Below are 23,252 nucleotides of genomic sequence, written 5' to 3' on the forward strand. Positions count from 1 at the left end.
ATCCCTGGTGCACATGCAGGAGAATGTCTGGTTTGGTTTGGTCTGGTATGGTCTGGTTTGGTCTGGTTTGGTTTGGTTTGAGACAGGGCTGCCCTGGAACTCACTCTGCAGAGCTGGCTGCTAGGCCTTATCTGCTATTCTTGCCTGGAATTCTGGCTAGAGGCAAGCTCTTGAAACAGGCAAGGTCCCTCTGGCACCTTCTGTCTCTCATATGCCACAGGTGATGGCCTTGAGGGAAACACTGTTATCATCTAAAGGTGCAGGGGGTAGAAAGTCTCTGCCAGTTACCAACGACTGGGTTAGACACACATGATTGTAGAGAGCAGATGTTCTGTTGCTCAACAAGTTTCTTTTTTCTTTTATGCTTTATTTATTGTTGATAAGGTCTCACTGAGTGGCCCACGCCGGCCTTGAATTTGAGGTACTCCTGCCTCCAACTTCTCTGACCTTTGATTCTCTTCCACAGTGAAAAGATCTTCAAGTTGTTGGCACTGCAATCCCGTTCCCTGCTGCCAGATTCACCCAGCCACGGCTGGTACAGGTTACACACAGTTTTGTATGTCTGAGATCCACACATATGATGATTTGCAGCTCACACTGAACCTCTCTTTACCTGTCCCTGTTCACACGGCTATGAGTTCTTTCATTTTGACGTTTGGATAGTATTATTCTGCACGAACAAGCCTTCGTTTGCTTTCCTGATTCTTTTGAGATCAGGCGTTTTCTCTTTATTAGGAAAATGTTTCACAGCCAGGCAGTGGTGGTGCACGACTTTAATTCCAGCACTAGGAGGCAGAGGCAGACGGATCTCTGTGAGTTCAAGGCCAGCCTGGACTACGAAGGGAGTTCCAGGAAGTTCCAGGACAGCCCGGGCTACACGGAGAAACCCTGCCAGCAAATCTTACACATATCTCTCATTTAATACAGAATTTCTCTAGGGCCCCCCACCTCCTTCATGATTAGGAGACATCAGTTACCTGTGACTGTTGAGCCTCTGGAATCTGACTGGCTGGTCACTGAGTGCTCCTGTTATAAGATACACCCAAAACATTGTAAACCTGACACCCAAAATACATAAAGTACCTCATGACTTTTGGCCAATATTGTTGATGTTTATAAATGTTTTAGATATCGGCCAATGGTACTCAGTTACATTTATAACAGTGTGGAGGTGTATGCACATACACGCGGTTGCCCGAGGAGACCAGAGGCATCAAATCCTCTGGAGCTGGAGTTACGGTGATTGTAAGCTGCCACGTAGGCACTGAGGCTTGAACTCAGGTCCTCTGCCAGAACAGTATGTGTCCTTAACGACTGAGAAGTCTCTCTGGCCCCCAAAAGCAAGTTCAAATACATGAAAGAAGAGGGAAAACGAGGGGGTCAAAGGACAACTTGCAGGAGTTGGCTCTCTCCTAACACGTTGACCCCAGATACTTAGCACAGGTGGTCAGGGTCCCAGACTTCTTCTAGATATTAACCCCTGAAGTACAGACAGCAAAGGTTTTCTCTCCCTCTGTAGGTTGCCTGACCACTCATTCTTACCTTGCTGTGAGTCTTAATTTCATGCAATCTCACTGTTATTTTGTGGGTCCTAGAGTCCTATTGAGAACACTTTGCTTGGGTCTGTGTCTTGAAGGGCTTTCCCCATACTTTCCTTGGCAGCTTCAGTGCTTCGGATTTTAAATAGGTCTGCAATCCAGTTTAGCTGGCTTTTGTATTGTTCTCTCTTTTCCCAAATGCATGTGTATGTGCATGTGCCTGTGCACGTGTGTGTCTGTGTATGTATGTGAGTATGAATGTTTGTGTGTGTGTGTGTGTCTGTGCATGAGTGTATGTAGGCCCAAGGTTGACGTTGGGTGTCTATAGGCTTAAAGTTTTCAAAACCTACTTCTAATAATGGTTCTTAAAGGCTTTAACCTCCCTTCCAGCCCACCACCCACCAGAGGGAGTGGGAAACTAAAGTTATTAGGATATAGGGGAAGTGGACCTATTTAGAAATAGTTCTTTGAATCAAATCCAGTCTCCATTGTCAGGATATCAGCAGTTCAATTCACATGAATCAGCAGGGACGGCTTGATCCAGAAGAAGCCGAGAGGCTCTGCTGGACCTGCTTGGAAGTGGTAGTTCCTTGGAGTGATTTCAATCTCCAATTGTGAGGATGCCAGCAGTCCAGTTCAGTAGTGTCAGCATAGCAAACATGAATCACCAGCAGCAGCAGGATCCAGCAGAAACAGCCAGGCCTCCATCAAATCTGCACGAGTCAGCAGGAGCGACCTGGACCAGCAGGGACACCAGGAGAAGGCCTCTACTGTGCCTCTCTCAACAAAGTAACGAGCAGTAAAGACAGAGACACAAGAACAACAAAGTGTTGCAAAGCTAGCTATGGGAGCCCCATCACTGTTCCTCAAGTCCTATTTATACTCCATCCAAACATCACGTGTCCTCCACGGGTCTTGCCTCAGCAAAACACCATATGAATCTGTCTTAGCAAAGCTCCACCTGAGTCTGTATCTACCTCACTTTGCCAATCAGCCAGAGCCTGCCCGCAAAAGCAGCAAGAAGCCACCAGCACACCACCAAACCTATTTAGATCCTCTCTCTCTCTCTACGGAGCCATGACAAATGATCACTAGTAAACACTGGTAAGACATACCAATACCATCCAGCGTCGTCCACTGTCTGTTGGGCTATGTGTATATTTCTTCTAAACATCATGCCTCAGTTCACGAGTCTGCTTTAACAAAACATCCTTTCATCCGTGTGCCTTGGTAAAACACCACTTGATGTAACTGACTTTCCGGAAAACCCAGAAGTTTCCACTTCAGGGGTCTTTCACAATTTCTCTCTTCCTGACACACAGAGGGAGGATATCTCCCTGAACCCACAGTTCCCCCTTTCAGCTCATCTTGCTGGTCAGCCTGCTTGGGCATTCTTTGTCTCTAACTCTCCTGTGACCTCCATGCCCAGCCAACAACTACATGGGTGTTGGGGACCTGAACTCCTGTCTTTACACTTTACTTAGCAAGTGCTTACCTGCTAAGCCATCCCCTCAGCTCTGTTGTTTTGTTTTCTGATTCTTCTTTAAGTGGGTGACATACTATAAGCTGCTTCTAAACTACCTCCCCTCTTACCCCTAACTAGCTATACACTTTTATAATCAAGTGCTACAATCGATATTTTGATTGAAAGTGAAGTCTATCTGTGTTTATTTTTGACTATGAGAAAGATGAATTTAATTTCTTCTACCTTAACTTCACCTCCCAAATGTGATTTATTTTTCTTGCTTTTCTCTATTATTTCATCATTCTATTAAAATGAGTTCTGGTATTTGCCCTGACTCCACCCCCGCATCCCTGGCTCCACCCCTACACCCCTGACTCCTGACTCCACCCCCACATCACTGACTCCACCCCCACATCCACCCGCATTCCCCTAGACCCGCATCCACCACCACTGGAAAAAAAGTCTTACATTCTGTATCTAGTGTTTTGTTTATTACTTTATTAAAATGTTAGCATGCTGTCGCAGTGTCTGATATAATTGCATGTTTATTCAGCTCCCAGAGAGATAAGAAGGTTCTCATTACTCCCCTCTGGTTTTTAATGTATTCTCACCATTTTATATTTCTCGAATTAGTATTGTATGAAGTCGGTGACTGTTGTGGTTAGCTAGATGTTTAACAATTTGTTTATAATCATACCTTGATTTCCACCTCACCCTTTTGCTTTCTACCTTTTTTTTTTTTTCCGGAGCTGGGGACCGAACCCAGGGCCTTGCGCTTGCTAGGCAAACGCTCTACTACTGAGCTAAATCCCCAACCCCTTTTGCTTTCTACCTTATATCCATTAGTAGTTCTTTAGCAAAATCTCTTTTACTCAGAGAGTAGTTATCTGAAATAGCTTAGCTTCCCAATGGAGAAGGGACAGTAATTACACATACTCTTCTCCATTTAAACACAGCCTAGCTTCCTGGTGAAGGGATGATAATTACACAAAACCATGGACACTTCTAAGTCACTTTCTTTAACTTCCGGTTTGGCTCCGAGTAACCGACCCATCCTAGCTCGGGAAGTTTTCCTTGCTGCCGCCCTGAAAAGGTCGGGGGTGCTTGGTCCCAGCCAACAGGAATGACTTTCTTACTGTGAATATCACTGTAGGTCAATCTAATGTGTGATTATTCTTTATGTCTCGTAAGTGTAGAAATAAGGAGGAAGTTAGGATGAAAGCCACTTTGAAAGAGATTTTCAAAATGGAGTCCGGGAGCCACACAGCGGGCAGAGCTTAGATCACAGCTCCAGCTGCTGTCTGGGAATGTGAGCTCTGGCCAATCTGGAATTGCTCAAGCAACAGGAAAATTACGTCCAGAGGCTCTAGATGTTAATCGAACAGGACTCTTGTTTCAAAGGCGTTTTTTTAAGTCCGAGCACGCATTTTCTGTCTTGTGTAGTCTTTGTAGTCAGTGGCCCAGCTCTTGTGATTTCTCTTCAACACTGACCGATTCAGAGCCCCGTCTGAACCTGGGTCTCCTTTCACAACTCCGAAGACTTTTTTACTTCTGTAGTTTCTGAATTTAGGCTGATTGCATAAGTAGTCTGTATTTTTTGGTTGTTGTTTCTGTGAAGAGATTCTCTTTGAACAGGATACCGTGATGCACGAACTTGCTTGCAATCCCAGCTCTTGGGAGATGGAGGCTGGATGGTCCGGAGTTCAAGGTTATCTTCAGCTAAACAGCAAATGGATTCAGAAGCAGCGCATGCTGCATGAGACTTTGCCTCCAATTCCACTGATGCTGAAAAATAGTTTTCTTTTTTTCTTTTCTTTTTTTCTTTTTTCTTTTTCTTTTTTGCACATAGCAGTGAGTGCCAGCCTGCTAGAAACTGAACTGGCGGGGGTTGGGGATGGGGCTAAAAGATAGATATATCTAATGTCCATGATGAAAATTGTCTTTGAATTCTCATGTTTTGTTTTGTTGTTTGTGTTACGTAACATCTGGGTTAGGTTACTCCTCTCTGGAGAAATAGGAGAAGCTCCTTGGCTACTGGGTATTAGAAGCATGTTTCTGGGATTTACTTTACTCACAGATAATTTCCCTTTTCCTATCCTGAGTGCTGTCTTTGTCTTCTGAGATCCTGGGGCTCTCCCTTCCTAGAATCCCCTCTCGCCAGTAGCCTGAATTACTCCTGGTCACTTTTCGTCACTGGGACAACACATCTGAGCAATCAACTTACAGACAAAAGCCATTAAGGTTCTTGGTTGTGGACTTTTGAATTCATAGTTGACTGGCTTTGTGGCTTTTCAGACTGTGGCTAAACAGAAACATCTCAGTAAAGTCTCACTGTGGAGTACCTGTAGGGGAAGCCTGAACCCAGGGCAAAATATCCTACCTAAGGCCCCGCCTCTAACCAAGCCCGCCTCCACCAGGCCCTCCTCCAATCAAGCCGGCCTCCACCACGCCCACCCCACTAGGCGCTAACCCACCAGGCCCTCCCCCACCAGGTCCTTCCCAACCAGGCCCTCCCCTACCAGGCTCTCTCCCACCAGGCCCTCCCCCACCAGACCCACCTCCAGCCAAGCCCTCCCCCACCAGGCCCTCCCCCAGCACGTCCTCCTCCCCCACACTAAGTTGCACTAGTAGCCAGAGGCCTATATTCAACACATGAGCCTCTGGGGAATTTCATATTCAAACCATAACAATTACCTAGTTCTAGTTAGCTTCTTTTATTCAGCACTGGTTTTCTACTCTACTTTGATAAAAGGGTCGGATTTTCACTTTCCTCTACTCACTGGGTCAAGTGCAGGGCCAAGTTCCAGCTTGCAGAGACTCGTGGGCATTTATCCGCCTCTCCCTGGTCTCGACCTTGTAGCCTTACTTTGCTATCTCTTTGTGTTCATTTCGGTGGAGTTTTAGAAGTCAGTAACTGTTCATGTTTTACCGCACCCTCTGAATTATATACAATGTTGTTGCTGGTTTGTTTTTTTTTTTATTTATAGAAGCTCTATTTAGATCTTGTAAAGTCTGGAATTTTTTTCTCCCACCTTATTTTTGTCATAATAGGGTAATTATACAATTCTAGTGAATTTCAAATGTTTTGCTTTTAGTTTTTGTTTGCTTTGTTTCTGAGATAGGATTTTACTCTGTAGCCTAGGCTGAGATTACAGATGTGTGCCAGGCACCACGTCCAGTTAATTGGACAACAGTTGATTCTATACAATGAAATGGATGCTCTGAAAAGCCAGGCAGAATAAGTTGGCTTTACAGGTAAAACAGGTAGTGAGAAAAGCAGAAACAAGAAACAAGAATGTGGCCTGGCTTCTGTCACTCTGCCTGCAGGGTCAGAGACTAGCAGGAGAGGGAGACTGAAGAGTGAAGGTGTCCTTTCTTGGCCGTGGGGACTGAAACAGAGAAACTTCACTATAGCCCATGTGAAACACTATACTTTAGTAGAAGAGGGGAACAAAGTTACCTTCTGACATCCCCACACACTGTGTACACACACATACCACACACAACAACAGTAATAATAGCAATAGAACAAGACCTAAGAAAATGGACCAGTTTGGGTGACTGCATTTCCCAATCTGACCAGGCAGGTCTGACAGGCTTCTTGGCTTCTTGGGGCAAATGCAGGAGCTGAGTCTGAACACAATGGCGGCCATGGACTCAACAGAACTTAGTCCATAGTCTTTTCCCATCTCAGTTCAGTAGGGATTTGGCTCATTCTCTCTGCTGTTGGCACTCACCAGAACTGGTCCATTTTCTTAGGTCTTTTATTATTATTATTATTATTATTATTATTATTATTATTATTATTATTATTATTACGTTATTGTTGCTGTGGGTGGTGTATGGGTGCGTATGATGTGTGTGGACATCAAAAGGCAACCTCCCCTCTCCCCTTCTACACTTACACGGGTTCCGAGAATCAAACTCGGGCCTACACAGCGAGCGCCTTTACCTGTGGAGCCGTCTGGGGTCCACCTGTGTGTGTTTAGTTTTGAGTGGACTTTGGACTTTTCTTAGGCAATCACACGCAGCTTGTGCTGTGAGCGAGTCTGTCTAGAGTAGTTTCGTGGGCGAAGTAAGCACGGAAGCACTCGCCGTGGTCCCACTGCACACACAGGAATTCTTAGGCTGTGAGAGCTGCGCTGAGCCTTCGAGGGCATAGGATCAGGGGCTTGATCTCAGTGACTCATTCTTGTCACCACGTGAAAGGCTTCATCGCCTGCTTCCTGCCTTTCTAAAGTGCTTCCCCGCTTAGAGGTAACTCCGAGATTCCTGTGTTTATGCAGAGATGTGCAGCTCACAGAGATGTGAAGGAGTCATTGTCTACTCTTCCGTGGGGGTTTAGGAGGGAGAGAGAGGCATGGGCTCTAATGACTACCCCCCCCAGACCATCTCAGAAAAGCTCCTGTAATTACAAACTTAATGTTTAGTTCTTGCTTCATTCCTGTGCCTGGAACGTACACTCTGGCCCTTTCTCTCATCCCTTGAATGTTGACTTGTTTTTTAAATATCTAGAGAAGGGAGAGTGTCCCTGTTCCCTAGCCTGCTACCTTTATTTGTCCCCAAAATGCTGGCGAATTAAGGGGTGAAACACAAAGACGGATGAGGAAAATGGGTAGTTTCTGCTAGAACAAGGAAGACGTCTTTTATGCAGCAAAACACAAACTACCTAAGAAAGAGGGTTTAAAAAAATGAATAAGATAATAATGGCGCTGGGCAGATGGCTCCGTAAGAGAATCTTGCAAGTTGTTCTATGACCTATGACCTCCACACTTGTATCATGGTATCATAGTGTACACACACACACACACACACACACACGATTCCAAAATGAGGTATTTCATTCAAACATCGATTTAGAGAACATCTTAGTAAATTCTTCATTTTCATGTAATGTGGCTCAGAACACTGAGAAAAACAAAACATTCTTAATCTACCAGCCATTCTAGTTACTGTTTTTAATTAAGTAAAACCAGAGAGATACTCGTAGGTCACAGACAGTGCCATTCCCCTGCCATTCTAGTACTCAGGTCAAGGAGGCAGTAGGACCCAGAGTTCAAGATAATCCTCAACCAAAACAAGTTCAAGGCCAGCCTGGGCTATGTAAGACTGTCTAAAATATAAATAAAATTATAAGGTATGCAGGTAATTTTATAGAGAAGGAAGATACACAAGTGTGGCTGTGAGTATACCAAGGAATGCTGCCAGGTTTCTTTCTGAATCTTTTTGTTTGTTTGTTTGTTTTTTAAACATTGGTCTATACTGGCTTTGACCTTGTGACCTTATGACCTTATGACCAGCCACCATCATAAGTGCATGCCCCCTGCCTGGATTTCACTCCTTGAACTTAAAGATAACATTTTCAGTGTTATATTTTGTTACATTTGATAGTGTAAAAAAAAAATTCTACTTGGACATTTCTGAGTATGTAGGCATGCTAAAAGCTCCTGAGAGAAAAAAAAATTGACATGAAAATCAAAGTAACAACCCTCTCTTAAAAAAAAAAAGTAACGGGGCTGGGGATTTAGCTCAGTGGTAGAGCGCTTACCTAGGAAGCGCAAGGCCCTGGGTTCGGTCCCCAGCTCCGAGAAAAAGAACCAAAAAAAAAAAAAAAGTAACAACTGGGGGATAAAGAGGGGCATATGGATTCTCTAATGTGAGTGCAGAAACTTAGTGGCTTGGGTCACTACTCTGGTGGTTTGGATGAGAATGTCTCCCATAGGCTTAGACTTTTGAATTTGGGGGCCCCCACTTGGGGGACACTATTGGAGTAGGCTTAGGAAGCTTGGCCTTGGTGGAGAAGGGGCGTGACGGGAGGGCGGGGCTTTGAGGTTTTAAAGCCCCACCCTGCATTTCCAGTTTACTCTGCTTCCTGCTTGTGGTGAGAGATGTGAGCCCTCGACTGCTCAACTGCTCACTGTCGCCAGCTGCCATGACTCCAGGCCTTGTCCGTGATGGGCTCTTCCCCTCTGAAGTGGTAAGCCCACAGAAGCTCTTTAAGTTGCCTTGGTTACGGCGTTTATCTCAGCAATAGAAAAGTGCCTACACATACTCAGGTTCGGTCATACTTGAGGTCCCCGAAGGATGGCGTTCACTTTCTGGAAGCTCCAAGAGATCCAGTTCCTTGACTTTTCTACTCTCGGGAGGTGTCCCACCTTAATGGCGCTCGTCTGTCTTCCACCTTCGAAACCAGTGACATTGCGTTTCCATTATCAAGTCAACGGGGCCATTAATCCTCTTCAATCCCCTTTCCAACTCACAAGGACATATAAGAAAAGTTTCTTGTGGCGGGATTGTGATACAATATGGAATATATATTTGATTCCTGTCTCCAGTAGCTGACACAGTACTCTTAAAGCCCTTGAAATGTCCCAAACGACAAGCATGGTGACAGTGACGGTGGCGTTTTCTACTATGCACTAAAGAAAGGCTCCTCTCAAACATTCTAGGGCTTATGTAACACCGCAACTCTTGGGAGCCCTGGGCAGTGGTGGCTGATGAAAGTGCAGGAACCTCTCACTTTCCCACCTCTCCGTCACCCCATGTGAGGCCCCCAGGGGAGCCGGGGACCGAGCTGAGCCACCCACTCCCATGCAGCCGCTAAGCATGCCCACATCATGGGATACACAGCAGCGTTAATGGAAATGGTTTGCCAGAGCTTCTGGGTTCCTGAATCGGGCCAGCTTCCCGCCACCGTGGCAGAGTCCTAAGGACAACAGTGGAGACGAGCACTGGCCTCCTTTGACTTTCAGTTTCAGAGGTTTCAGGCCATGGTTGGGTGATGGATTCCACTGCTGCGTGCCTGCGTGAGGCGAACACCATGGTAGGGAGCATGCGCAAGACGCTAGCCTGGAGACGTTCACTTCATGATGGGCCAAAAGCAAACACAAATAAAAATGGGGGCTGGGGATTCCGCTTTCTAATGCCATATTGTGAATCGATCACAGAGACAATTCACTGATGATCTAATCACTTTTACAAATCTATGATGGCAGTCACGTCTCCAACACATGAGCTTGAGGGAGACGTTTCATATTTAGACCGGAACAGTTCACGAACGGTTCGAGAGCCGGTGTGGCAGTGCGTCCTACAAGATGCCACGGGAGTGCCACACCTCCCTCTGATAACTGTGAGCTATCCTGATAGACAGGGCTGAACATCAAAGCGGGTTTCCCCATGTTAAAATTCTGCACCATCAAAAACTGAGACTAAGCTGATGGCAGGTCACCGCCAATCTCCCCAGTCGTTCCAATCAGCAGTGACATCATCTAAAGTAACCCATGCTGTGAGGTAAGGATTTTCCCAGTGTTCTCCGTTATCACTTTACAAGGAAGCAGTTTCAATCAACCTCCTCGATGTGACATCATCAATCCACTAAGTACTTTTTTCAATCCCGTGTCTTGCTTATGAAGGAAAAAAAAATCAGCTTCATTGGCTCAGTTCATCTGAACATTAATTTTATTCCAAAATGAAACAATGAGGTTAAGTTTTCAAAACTGAATTATTACAATATTATTCTTTGACATAAAATTATACTCACAAGAAAAAAATAACTGAATAGTCACTGAGTTCTGGGAGTGATTCTACCTAGTCACCAAATGTAAGGAGGGCGTCATGAGGGCTGGTTTTTGTGGCTGCTGAGAACCATAGCTGGTATGAGTGTAGAACCGGTTGTTCGACGCTGGGTCGTTCACTTGTGGGCCCCGATGCTAACTCTGGGAAAACCATGCCCGAATTTAATTTCGGAGAACTGAGACATTTCTTGTTGTGAGAAGATCCACATTGGTCCATGAAGTGGAAACTTCTGGTTTCTTTGGAAAGTCAGATGCTTGCTGGGGCACGCAGGTGAAAGGATGTTTGGACGTGGCAAACGCGTGTCTGAAGGGGTATAAATGCTGCCCCACAGACAGTGGGAGACGAGCACTGAGCCTTGGTTTAATCTGCATGTACAGGTTTGCCTTACATGGCGTTGTTGAGCTCAACTTGTGATAACTCCGCCATTGAGAGAAACTCACCAAGAACTGCTCGTGAGTTTCCTGCTTGCTGCTTCCACAGCCTTGTCTCAGGCCGACTGCTGAGCCTGGTGGTTTCTTCAGGATTAAGCATCAGCTACCTAGTGTCTGCCTGCCTAGAGGACTGGTCTGCAGCTGCTGAGTCGTATTTGGTGTTTGCTGTGGGACAGAACTGCTGACAAAGAGGATCGAGCTCACCCCAAAGAATATTGCTGAACAGGTCCGCTTCCCCCACATCCTAATAACGTTTCTCTTCCACGACTTCTGCTGGGTGGTGGGCTAGAGGAGAGGTTGAACCTTTATTAAAAGCAGGCTGCAAAATACGTATGCCTACATGTGGGCAGAAGTATGGATATTGAATAAAGCTCCTTTGAATGCATACATGTTCTCGTTGCCTCCACTAAGCTAAAGGCTAAGGATGTTACTGGGCAGCATCTGAGGCTGCCAGCAGAGAGATCTACGCTCTGCTGTAACCAATATGTTTGAAAAAAGTCTTGATTTATAATAACTTTTGTTTTGTTATTTCATAAAACACCAATTGTCTAGGAATGTGGTTGTCTTAGTTAGGGTTTTACTGCTGTGAGCAGACACCGTGACCAAGGCAACTCTTTTTTTTTTTTTTTTTTTTTTTTGGGTTCTTTTTTTCGGAGCTGGGGACCGAACCCAGGGCCTTGCGCTTCCTAGGTAAGCGCTCTACCACTGAGCTAAATCCCCAACCCCGACCAAGGCAACTCTTATAAGGATGACATTTAATTGGGGCTGGCTTACAGGTTCAGAGGTTCAGTCCATTAACATCAAGGCGAGCTGAGAGTTCTACATCTTCATCTGAAGGCTGCTAGCTGAATATTGACTTCCAGGCAGCTAGGATGAGGGTCTTAAAGCCCACGCCCACAGTGACATGCCCACTCCAACAAGGCCACACCTTCTAATAGGGCCACTCCCTGGGCCAAGCATATTCAAACCATCACAGTGGTATTTGGAACAGCTGGAATATCTGTTCCTGGGTCACGGTCACTCATATTTGGCTCTACAGTAAGCAAACTCTTGCTCCCTTGGAGGAGAGGGCTGCGTGCCTTTGAATCACCGCTAAATACTGATTTACGGGTTGCTGGGCTATGCCTGGGACTCACAAGGATTGCCTAACATTGTTCTGAGAGGTTAGCAGAAACCAAAACTCTCCAAGACTTAGGAAAGTCATACTAAGTATTTTACAATGACAGACATGCATATAGTCATCTCGTGAAGAGCTAAAAGAGTATACATTATGTGTAGGAAGACTGCTCAGTAATTGGGCCATAATGTGTACACTCGGTTCACCATCACAAAAGCTACTCTGAACTCTGAGTGTTTGTGTGAGGCTCAGAGCCAAACCCAGGACTTTGCAGGCCAGGCTGGGCTCTGTCGCTGTTATCTATGCTACACTTCCGAATGCTATCCTATACATGTTATCTATGCTACACTTCCGCATGAACCATTCTGCATTCTGAACAACTAAGGGAGAACCAGATGCTGGCACATGACTCATGGACGGTCACCTGTGCTCTTAATAGACTTTATTACCTGGCCTCGCTTATCCAACCTCGGTTTTTACTCTGCAGTGATTTTCTGCCTCTAATTAGCTGCTTTCTTCACGGCCTTGCCTTTCTGTCTTCACGGTTACTCTTCTGCCCCCACTGTCTCCTCTAGAAGCACACTCTTGGAAATGTGATGTGCGTACTTCATCCGTAACCCCTTTCTTTTTTTTTGGTCTTTTCTTTCTCCCCCATTGTTTTTTGAGGAAGGCCCTTGCTACGCAGCCATCAAAATCCTGGTGATTGAGCATTCTGGATTCTGGGGTTACACGTGTACACACCCATGTGATGATTTGAATGAGAAGTGTCCCCCACAGTCTTGGGCAGCATTTGGGGAGCAGTTGGGGAGTTTAGATGGAGTAGCCTTGCGGGAGGAGGTATGTCGCTCGGGGTGGACTGAGAATAAAAAGCGTCCCCTGTTTCTACTTTGTTCCCTCTGTTTCCTGCTTGAGGTTGAAAATGTAAGCTCCCAGCTTCACTGCCATGCTTCTCTGGTGTGACGACTCCTATCTCCTTCCTGGACCATGAGCCCAGATGCTTGTCTGTAAGTTGCCTTGGTCATGGTGGCTTTATTGAAGCAACAGAAAGGTAATTAATTCAGTCCACTGGTTCATCCATGATCACCTCACCTGGGGCACATGATTCTTAGGCTAATTAGAAGTTAATTAACATTAATTAAGCTAATTAACATGGCAGCCTGCAGAATCTGACCAAGGTTTGGAAGGTCTAAGAGTCAAGTTAAGGGTGTGGTTCTGATGCTTTGATCGGGAATCTTTACTGACCTTGCCCCCAATTGGATTTTGATCTATCAGTAACGATGCCAGTGCCTATTTGTGGGGAGGAAAGAAAGAGGCGGGACTTCCAGGTTCCCAGAGGCTAGGGAGAGAAGAAGAATGGAGAGACTTGGGGGGAGGGGGGATGGGACAGACTCAGAGCAACAGGGATCTTCCAAAATGTAGGCCCATGGGCTTCACAGAACGTAACTAGGCAACTAAACTGAGGGCGGAGTGAGAGGTGTTGAGTTAGGAGTTAACGGAAGGGCACGATAACTGTGGAAGGCTTAGAAGTGCCCAGCCACAGAGCCAATAAGCCAGTTTAAAAATGAGCTAATGTGGGACTGGAGAGATGGCTAAACAGCTAAGAACACAGACTATTCTTCCAGAGGTCCTATGTTCAATTCCCAGCAACCACATGGTGGCTCACAACCATCTGTGATGGGATCCGATGCCCTCTTCTGGTGTGTCTGAAGACAGCTACAGTGTAATCACATACATAAAACAAATAAATAAATCTTTTTTTTTTAAATATGAGCTAATGTGGGAGTGTCTTTTATCCGAAGATCTGAGGTGGCTTCTGGCTGGGTGCGTGGGTTCAACTCACCAGGAACTTAAAGTGGTGTAGACAAAACTACAGGCAAGCTCAGAAGGTTAGGTTGAGAAGTGGAGAGATGTGTGACCAAGTGGGTGCAGAAACAGGGCCAGAGCCCTCCTCGGATCGCGCCACCATGGCCTTAACCATAAAGCGACTTGAGTCATTCTCTGTAGCTCCCCCTGTTTGCTGTCTCAGAGCTCTGGTCCCTTAGTCCATAGACTTGATTGATTTTTATGTTTTCTTCTGAGCAGACCATAGACTTAGATGCTGCATATAGTAATCCTCACAACAGTGGTCCCTAGGTGAGGTGGAGCATGCCTTTAATCTCATCACTTGGGGGACAGAGCCTGGATCTCAGAGGCCAGGCTGAACTATAGAGTGACTTTTAGGCCAGGCTAGAGCTGAATCATGAAACTCTGCCTCAAAAACAACAAAAGCAGACGGTCTTTATTTCCACTTCTGAATCTCTCACATCATAGCCTGTAGCACAAGGCTATGCTACCGGGTGTGTCCTGGGTACCCAGTGACAGCCATATTGCCACAGTCTGGTGTAGGATATGTGCCAAGGCCACCTTCAATGCTGCTGTTCAAATCTGCAGTGAGAACCTGGGACTTTACTGCACTGGATAGAGTCTAGTGCTCTTTTTCTAGGAAAATCCGTTAGGAGGACCCGGGGAGCTTGAGGAGTTCCAGAGGGCAGAAAGGTGCCCAGTGAAAACCGAGGGTAGGTCTGGAATGTAAATACTTCGGGTGATAACCAGTGTTTGTCAGGCTAATGAATGGGCAAGGAAACCAAAATATAGGCTGCAAACGTTCCTCAAATTATAGATCACTCTGGAAGAGTACAGAAGGAGCGTTCTGGCTTTCCTGGAAACTGACAGTCACCCCAAGTGCAGAGCAATTCACGGTAGGCATGGAGGCACCGATTGAGCTGTCTCGCAAGTAGGAATCGTATGGTTTATGGGGGCTTAGGGTCAATCACATGAAATTAAGCAGACTGAAAGCCCAAACCCACTTGCTTACAGCGTGTTGTAGGCTAGTGGAGAGGGAGCTGGCCCAGCGCCCAACAGACTCATGCACGGTCATTGGAGGCTTTCCTCCAGGGCAAAGGTCAATAACTTTTGTTCTGCAAGGGTAGAAAATGTGTGTGCGTGTGTGTGTGTGTGTGTGTGTGTGTGTGTAGGTGTGTGTTTGTGTGGTTGTGAAAGTGTGTGTGGTTGTGTGTCAGTGTGTATGCATTGTATTTGTATATATGTGAGAGTGTGCTTGTGTGCATGTGTATCTGTGGTTTGTGAGTATGAGAGTATGTGTTTGTGTGTATGTCAGTGTATGTGTGAGCGTGTGTGAGTGTGTTTGTGCATGTGTATCTGTGGTTTGTGAGTGTGAGAGTATGTGTTTGTGTGAGTGTGTCTGTGCATAAGCGTGTGTATCTGTGCATGTGTGTTTGTGTGTATGTGAGTGTGTGTGTGTGAGTGTGTGTGAATGTATGAGTGAGGGTGCGTGTGTGTGAGTTTGTGAATGTGTGTGTGTGTCTGTGCATGCGTGAATGTGTGTGACTGTGCATGTGCATTTGTTTGTATGTGAGTGTATGTTTGTGTGTGTGTTCAGATATAAAAATGCCACCTGTGTTTGGGGGAGTGGCTTAACTGGTAGCTATTATGTAGCCGGAACTAATAACACTGAGATTGGAGGTCACTTAGGGATGAGAATTTTCATGAAAGACAAAATGCAAAATGAGAGAATTCGCAAGGGAGTTAAAAGAGTAATGTTTAGCTGGGTATGAAGACTCACACCTATAATACCTGATGTGGAAGCAGGAGGAGGATCTCAAGGTGGGGCTAGCAACAGTTATGTGGGGCCGCTCCTCAGGCACAGACTACTTCTCTCCTGACTCTGCTTCTCTAGCGCGTGCTCCATACTAACATACATGTTAGGTGTACCCTTTCCCAGACACCCAATATCTTCTAATCCACACACATACTGGTTATGGCTTGAATAGGAAATGTCCCCTCGCTGTCCCCAATTCATATGTTTAAAGCTTGGCCCTTAGATGGTTGTCACTACTTTGGGAGGTGCCCAAGGATTTCAGAGGTTGGGCCTATCTAGAGAAAGAAATAACTAGGGGGCAGGAGCATGCGTATTTTATCTTGGTCTGTATTTTTTTTCTTAGACCTTCCCCCTCGCCCCTCCCCCCCACCTTGCTCCCTCACTCTCTGCTTCCTGGCCACTATGAAGTGACAAACTTCGTTTTCTCCTGCCCTCTGTGGCATGAAACTCTGCATTACTTGCTAGCAGATTATGGACTGAGGCCTCTGACACCGTGAGCCAAGACAAAGCTTTTCTTCTCCTAAGCTGCATTGTCAGACATTTTGTTACAGCAACGGAATTCCTGACTAGGGGGCAGACTGTGTGGATCTCCTGCAAACACAGCATATTTTTTAAGGCTCATTTCTTCTTCTTCTTCTTCTTCTTCTTCTTCTTCTTCTTCTTCTTCTTCTTCTTCTTCTTCTTCTTCTTCTTCTTCTTCTTCTTCTCCTTCTCCTCCTCCTCCTCTTGCTCCTCCCCTCCTCCTCCTCTTGCTCCTCCCCTCCTCCTCCTCTTGCTCCTCCCCTCCTCCTCTTCCTCCTCCTCCCCCTCCTCCTCCTCTTCTTCTTCCCCTTCCCTCCCTCCTCCTTCTTTCCTCCTCCTCTTCTTCTTCCCTTTCCCCTCCCCTTCCCCTCCCTCCCTCCTCCTCCTCTTCTCCTCCTTGTTGTTATTGTTGTTTAAAACTATTATTTCTTCCTCTACAATTTCACACATGGATATATGTATTGTGATCATATTCATCTCATTGCCCACTTGTATACCTTCCGCTTCCTCTCAAATCCTTTTTTCCAACAGCTTGCTCTTCTATTTTTGTGTCCTTTTTCCTATGCCCCTCACCCCACGTTGGTTAAAGGTTGCTTGTTTGAGCACAGTCATGGGGTATTTACTGGAACGTGGGCAGCGCGCCAGTACTTTATGTCAGTGAAGAAGAATGACCCTCCTGCTTCCTGCCACCACTAATTACCAGCAGCTTCTCAGCTAGAGAGAGGTGTGGCCCCGAGAGCCCCTCTCCCAACCCTACTGTACTCAGAAGAGTCCAGTCTTGTGCAGGTAGCCACAGATTACCTCACAGCTATGAATTCATGAGTGCCATGGGCGTGTCATGCCCCTGTCATTGTCCCGTACGTTCTTTCCACACGCCCTTTTCTGATGTCTCCAGAGCCTTGGCATGGGGTGCCTGGGATGGTCTGTTTAGGCTGAGTACTTGACAGTAACTAATTCTCAGTAGTTCAACCAGTTATGGCTGCCTCTTCCCATCGACTGCTGCCACTGGAGGAACAATCTTCTCTGAGCAAGACTGAGAGTAGAGCTGATCTATGCGCGCAAACATAAACACTTAGAAGGTGATTTAACATGGTCATTTAGTGATGGGCCCCACCATATGGTCTGTGACCCCCACAACCATGAACTTCTGATGAGATTTACAGGACCAGACATGAAGTCCTTCCCATAGAAGGGGCCTCACAGCCAAACACAAAGTGTTGGTTACCCCCATAATGAAGTGGTTGGTTACCCCCATAACAGTCATGCCATTATACCAGTCGGCATGTCTTGCCTGGCAGGTCAGTATTGTAACACACAAGGTCTACTGGTGGGTAAAGCCAGAGATGGCGTTTGTCCTCCAGTGGCCTGGGTAGCTCCTTCCAGCCTTATAAGCCCAGCCGCCTGGGAGAAGCTCCCATCTCAGGTCAGCGTCTCTAGGCTCTGCAACCAAAGAGTGTGGTGTCGTCCGCAACAGACTCTTCCCATCCGCTAGAGGGAGGAGCCAAGAGCAATAGAGACATCTCGGATGTTTTTTTCGGTGGGAAGGGGTCTGAGATCATTCCTGACTAACAATTCATAGAGAGGAGATGCTCCATATCTGAAACTGAGACTTTTCATTTGATAACCCCTGGCTTCTGGGAGCGGCGTTATCCGCCCATGTGCAGAGGAAGAGAATCTCTTGTGAACTGCATGAAAGCATCCCCTGTCAATAAGAAAAAAATAACTACAGTCAGCAAGCTGAGGCAGTATTAGAAAGTGAGACATCCAGGGCAGGGGAGGGAAAGGGAGAGAGAAAGGGGGTGGAAGAGGGGAGAGGGGGAGGGGGAAGGGGAGAGGAGGGGGATATTGATCGATTCTGGAAATTGAATGAACCTGAAGAGAAGTAACTAACCATTTGGAAGACATAGGCGAGCTTAAACAGGTTATATACATACCAAGCCAGTCAGGGAATAAACCAAAGCTTATGGACTAAACATTTATTAATAAATAATTAGACTCAGAGTCATTATTTTGGGAACAAAGTGGCAGTTGCCGTGATCCCATGGGTACCTCACGCAGGCTACCTCCAATCAAACTTTTAAAAAAGATCTATTTAATTATTCAGTTATGTGGGTGCATGTGCACACGTGTGCCAGCGTCAGTGGAGGCCAAAGACACCAGATCCTCCGGAGCCGGCGTGGCGCTGGTTCAGTCAGCCTGCTTGGTTGCTGAGAACATCGGTCCCCTATAAGAACGGCAGCCACTCTTAGCTATTGAGCCACCTCTCCAGGTCGGGTTTGCACAGGCCTTTCCACATATCTTTAGTTTTGGTTAACTCCCTGCCCCCCATTCCCCACTCCTAGTCCCGCTTAGACCTTTGCACTCCCAGTGTGAAACTACTGCTCTCTACATCCATTCAAATTATCTCACCCAAATAAACTTGGCTATGATCGTAGGAATCTCTGGGTCCAGAGGATTATAAGCCAGCACACCACTGCATGGATCTCGCAGTGTTGTATGTGCTTGCTGTCTGAGGCATGCGCACAGTGGTGAAGTGCATTAAATTGGTGTCTGGATACAAAGTCACACGCATCACACACACACACACACACACACACGCACACGCACACGCACACACACACACACACTCGCACCCCTAAACAAAATAAAAACAAAACAAAAACCCCAAAAACCAAACTGCCGTGGCTGTAGCTACCAGTCTCTAGGTCCCGTTTCTGGACACAGCCCCTTAACAACCTTGAACTGAAGATACTGAGTAGAGTAGATACAATGTAAACGGCCCAGGCTGTAATTCCTTTGACCCTGTAACAATGTAAATAGGTGATTACTGGAGATGAATGTCCTGCAAAAATTGCACAGCCACTCCCATGCCTTGGCTATGTGAATACCATTTTTTATGGATAAAAAACGGGGGGAACATGTTTCTCCAAATTAAATAGCTTTCTTTGAAAGAAAATTCAAGGCATTTGCTTTCAAAGCCCTTCATAATCCGGACTAGCTGCTGGTTCTTTTCCAATTTTTACCCCGAAGTTAGCTCTTGAAGAGCTAACCTTCAGAGCTGAGCCAAGTTTACTCTTCAAGTTACAACTGAGTAAAACTTTGATACATAATGTCAGCTGAGCTGGAGCACCAAGGGGCTAACCTACCACTCAGGAATAAGCTTGCCCTTCATTCCAATAGTTCAAACAAACCAGTAAAACAGGAACCAGAGTTGTATACACCGTGAGACGCTACCAGTCCCATGTATGAGACGCTACCAGTCCCATGTATGAGACGCTACCAGTCCCATGTACTACTTGGTGCTCAAGTGGAGAAAATAGAGAGAGCACAGACAGGAAACTGCTATGTCTTCGTTCAGGCGATGTTCGTTATGTGTGTCAGGACTGGGAGGGTGGGGGGAGAGGGAAGAGGGGTGTGGGGTGAGTGGGGGGGTGGGAGAGGGGTGGGGGCTGGTTGGAAAATGACAAATGTCAACTCCTGCTCACTCTCCTCAGCTTTCTGGAAGACCTGAGTGGTGGTGGTGGAGCTTTGCTTGCCCAGGACTGCAGCGGACTCTCAGCAAAGGTTCAGATCCCTTCTGATATATATTATATCATAAATATAATATTTAAATAATATAAATATAAATATAAATATATTTCACACTATATATTTATATATAATTTATATAAATATTATATGTATGTATATATAATATATATATATATATATATATTTCCAGGTTTTCCTTCCCTTGCCCCAGCTCCGGGAACAACGACTCTGAGACCATTTATTATTAAATACCTTGGCCATGAGCTTTGGCTCAGTCCCTCCCTGGCTTGTAACTTATTTAACCCATTCAATCTATTCTATGTCTTCCATGTCGGTAGTTACCGCTCCTTCACTCCCACCTCTTTGTCCTCTCTGCATCTCCATCGGCATCTTCCTGAGGTCACCTACCTGCTGGTTTTTGCCCAGCTCCTGGGCGGGTGTCTCGGTCTTTCAAGAGTGGCTAAATGAGAGCAAGAGAGAGAGAGAGAGAGGTCTTTCGGAGCTGGGGACCGAACCCAGGGCCTTGCGCGTGCTAGGCAAGCGCTCTACGGCTGAGCTAAATCCCCAACCCCGAGTCTTCCTTTTTCATACGCTCGCTATTTCCCAGAATCCTGTCTTTCTGCCAGTCTCCTGCTTCCTATTTCCTGACCTAGCTCATTGGCCATCAGTGTTTGTTTGTTTGTTTTTTATTTATTTATTTATTTATTTATTTATTTATTTATTCATTCATTCATTCATTCATTCACAGGGTTTTTTTATTTTTTATTTTTCATTTACAGGTGATGCTTACGAGAGTTCCTCTCTACCGTAGCGCTGACTAGATCTCTGGCTTCCTCAGCTTGGGACTGAGGCTGCCTTCCTGTCGCTGGTTCTTAACAAACAAACTGACCAGAAGTTCCTTCGGTCCTCAGTTGAAGCCTGCAGTTAAGCCTCCTGTGAATTCACAAGTTGAGATCACAAATGTAGGTCACTATGGCCGGCAGACTCTTTTTCAACTCCATCAACTTGTTTGATGATGTTACTCCTGAGGAAAAAATCACTCAGATGCAAAACGTCTACATTTCAAATAAGATCGTCGTGAGCTGTCTTCTCTTTCATTGCCAGCAGGTGGCAGCATATTACTCTCGGCTCAGTGGGGACATACATGATTTTTTTTTTTTTTCCAGTAACCCTATTGGTGCAAGACAACCTTAATTAAACAAGGGCAAAGCCTTTCTATATGGAATCTGAGTTGAGTCGCAGGAACATTCTTTTAATTATATGCATTATTTTATATTTGTGATGCCCTTAATTTACATCCCACTCACAATATCACTGTGTGTCCTTTATGTGTGCTAAAATAGCTTTTATTTATTTATTTATTTTAGATTTTGAGCAATTCCGTTTAAGAGCTGGGAACCCCGGAGTGTGAGCGTGTTTTGGACAGCCTCCTTTGAAGCCTGTCATACATGCGGGTTGGAAATCTCTTTTGTGTGCTATTTTTCAAGACAGCACCACCTCAGCCCGGGAACAGAAAGGAAAATCACTTTACTTTGCCAACTGAACCTTATGCCATTCATAAGGAATTTAATCTGTGCCTTTGTCCTTAAGGAGAGAATATTTAGTCTTCAAGGTAACTCATTTGTCTTTTAAAACTAAAATTTTACAAGCTTCCAAGAGTGTTGTGTGTGCGTGCGTGCGTGCATGCGTGCATATGTGTGTGTGTATCTGTGTGATGTGGAGTTTAGGAGTCAGATCTCTCCTTCCACCATGTGGGTCCCAGCAGTTGAACTCAGGCTTCTAAGGGGCAGGTGCCTACCCTCACGGCTCCATCTCTCTGGCCCTCCACCTTGTTTGTTGAGATAGGGCCTCTCACAGTGGAGGACTCTGGGGGCTTTCGCCAGCCTTACGCCCACCGCCTCAGGTTAAGATTAAGCCAAGAACCAGCTTCTCGCCTCCGGTCAGGCTAGGTCAGGTTTCATTCTCCACCCTCAGTTCTTGGGAGGAGGAGGGACATTCTTGAAAAACTACAGAATGCACTGACTGATAGTCACCTGACCCCTCTGGTCCCAGATCGAGTTCGAGTGCATGTCACATGCTTGCTAGCCAATAGATTCAAAGGTCAATATGCTTAGCCAATAGGTTTAAACTGTAACCTTGCTGATGTAACCTGTACCCCTAAAAAATATAAAAACTACTTTTGATAGCCATTGGGGATCACTCACCACGAGGGGCTGATTGAGGGTCGACCCTGACGCATCGGAGAAATAAACCTCTTGCGTCTGCATAAAACTCCGTCTCACTCGGGCGGTCTCCGGGTAGTTAAGACTCACTTCGAGCCTTATGACAGGACCTAGGGATTGCCCATCAGGCTAGACCTGTTCCTGTCTAGCACTGTGGTCACAGCAGTTTCTTTTCATGGGTACTGGAGCTAAAACTCGACTCTTCAGGCTTGTGCAGCAAGCATTTTAGTGACTGAATTATTTCCACAGCCTCACGCTTCCAAAAATAAACACAAAACCATAAAAGCGGCTACTAGCGTTCAATCATTTAGCTACCCAATGAGCCTTTTTGGGGTCCTTTTCTTTGAATATTATTCTGCTAGACACTGTAGATCCGGCCAATCGAGTGTAACATACTTCCTGAAAACGGAACCCCTAGACTCATAAGGAGTGGCATTATTGGAGGTGTGGCTTTGTGGGAGGAAGTACGTCACAGGGGGTGGGCTTTGAGCACTCTCTCTTCCTGCTGCCTGCAGATCCAGATGTAGGACACTCATCCACCTCTCCAGCATCAGGTTTGCCTGTGTGCTGCCATGCTTCCCACCATGACAGTAATGGACTAAGCCTCTGAACTGTAAGCCGGCCCCAGTTAAATGTTTCCTTATAAGAGTGGCCACGGTCATGGTGTCTGCTCAGAGCAATGGAGACCCTGAGACACTTGCTGTCCCTGGGAATTGGTCTAAGGGAGAATGAAAAATGCTTTCTGGCATTTGTAGCACGGAGCATACAGTTCGTGTTCAGAGAATGTGCTGCAGGCGCGAACGGCCGAAAGACGGTTTAAACAGTGCTGTGATACTTGGGAAAATGAAATCGTTGAAAAGCAGGACACAGAAGACATAGTCTCTGGGAGGAAACACACGCTTTAGCGCTCAGGGAGGAGGAAGGCATTCTGGGAGATTGAGTAGCCAGAACCAAGACTTCTCAGGAACTGACAGCTAATCTGACAGGAGGGCTGCTCAGATCTACACCAGCCTCCCACTTAAAGAACTAGCAAGGTACATACATCGTGAGACATGATACCACTTGGTGGTGGCACATTTATTAAGGCAGGAACTGGGCATAGGCTCCAGGGTAGACTTTTAGCCAGACTTCCAGGGCTTTGGCACTCAGAGGCCAGCCAGTCCTCTGGGAAGGACCTGCAAGTCTTTGTGCTT

General features: G+C 46.0%; 1 long non-coding RNA gene across 1 annotated transcript; it reads right to left on the minus strand.

Annotated features, from left to right (window-relative positions):
* Window positions 1–16,865: 16,865 nt before the first annotated feature.
* Window positions 16,866–22,482, minus strand: LOC120093718 (uncharacterized). Its single transcript, XR_015624972.1, has 4 exons — window positions 22,042–22,482; window positions 20,727–20,861; window positions 20,246–20,297; window positions 16,866–18,008 (listed from the first exon to the last, which is right to left on the minus strand). It is a non-coding gene; the product is annotated as an uncharacterized LOC120093718 (long non-coding RNA).
* Window positions 22,483–23,252: the final 770 nt, after the last annotated feature.

The sequence above is a fragment of the Rattus norvegicus genome, chromosome 7 (assembly GCF_021556685.1).
Source record: "Rattus norvegicus strain SHRSP/BbbUtx chromosome 7, alternate assembly SHRSP_T2T, whole genome shotgun sequence".
Classification (NCBI taxonomy): Eukaryota; Metazoa; Chordata; class Mammalia; order Rodentia; family Muridae; genus Rattus; species Rattus norvegicus.